The sequence below is a fragment of the Apium graveolens genome, chromosome 4, assembly GCF_009905375.1.
Source record: "Apium graveolens cultivar Ventura chromosome 4, ASM990537v1, whole genome shotgun sequence".
Lineage (NCBI taxonomy): Eukaryota > Viridiplantae > Streptophyta > Magnoliopsida > Apiales > Apiaceae > Apium > Apium graveolens.
In genome coordinates, this window is record NC_133650.1 from 132,250,345 (window position 1) to 132,251,277 (window position 933).

Genomic DNA, 933 nt, shown 5'->3' on the forward strand with positions numbered 1-933 from the left:
ACTAGTAGGTGCAACTGCACTTCCCTGTTGAGGATATGATTGTCTTGTAGCATACTGCTGTGGTTGCTGGAATCCAGGTGGGTTAAACTGTTTACTCACTCCTTGCTGATATGGTGGCTGAATAGCATTCTGATTATTTCCCCAGCTGAAATTTGGATGATTTCTGTTGTTAGGATGATAGGTCGCTGGCACAGGCTGCTGTTGTCGCTGATAATTATTCACATACTGAACAGATTCGTTGACAAGAGAACACTGATCCGTAGCATGAGAACCTGCACAAATCTCACAAACCATAGCTATTTGATTAACTCCATACGTAGCCAAAGAATCAACCTTCATTGATAGCGCTTGGAGCTGGGCTGCAATAGTGGTGGCTGCGTCAACTTCCAGAATACCTGCTACCTTGCCTGATGTCATCCTCTGAGTTGGGTTTTGATGCTCATTTGCAGCCATCGTCTCAATAAGATTGTACGCCTCAGTATAGCTTTTAGCCCATAAGGCGCCTCCAGCTGCTGCATCGAGCATGGGCCGAGATTGAGCCCCCAAACCATTATAAAAACCAGTGATTACCATCCAATCCGGCATTTCATGATGTGGACATTTTCTCAACATTTCCTTGTAGCGTTCCCAAGCCTCACACATAGATTCTGTAGGTTGCTGCGCAAACTGAGTAAGAGCACTCCTCATAGCAGCAGTCTTTGCCATTGGATAAAACTTCACCAGAAACTTTTGCGCAAGATCTTGCCACGTAGTGATTGACCCAGCTGGTTCAGAATGTAACCAGTCTTTAGCCTTATCCCTCAGTGAGAATGGGAAAAGCCTCAACTTGATAGCCTCATCAGTCACACCATTATACTTAAAAGTGCTGCAGATCTCGACAAAATTCCTTATGTGCATGTTGGGGTCTTCAGTTGCCGCTCCTCCAAAAGAAAC

General features: G+C 45.1%; 1 non-coding gene across 1 annotated transcript; it reads left to right on the forward strand.

Annotated features, from left to right (window-relative positions):
- The first annotated feature begins 583 nt into the window (after window positions 1-583).
- LOC141722073 (small nucleolar RNA R71) lies at window positions 584-690 on the forward strand. Its single transcript, XR_012575106.1, has one exon. It is a non-coding gene; the product is annotated as a small nucleolar RNA R71 (small nucleolar RNA).
- The last annotated feature ends 243 nt before the right edge of the window (window positions 691-933 follow it).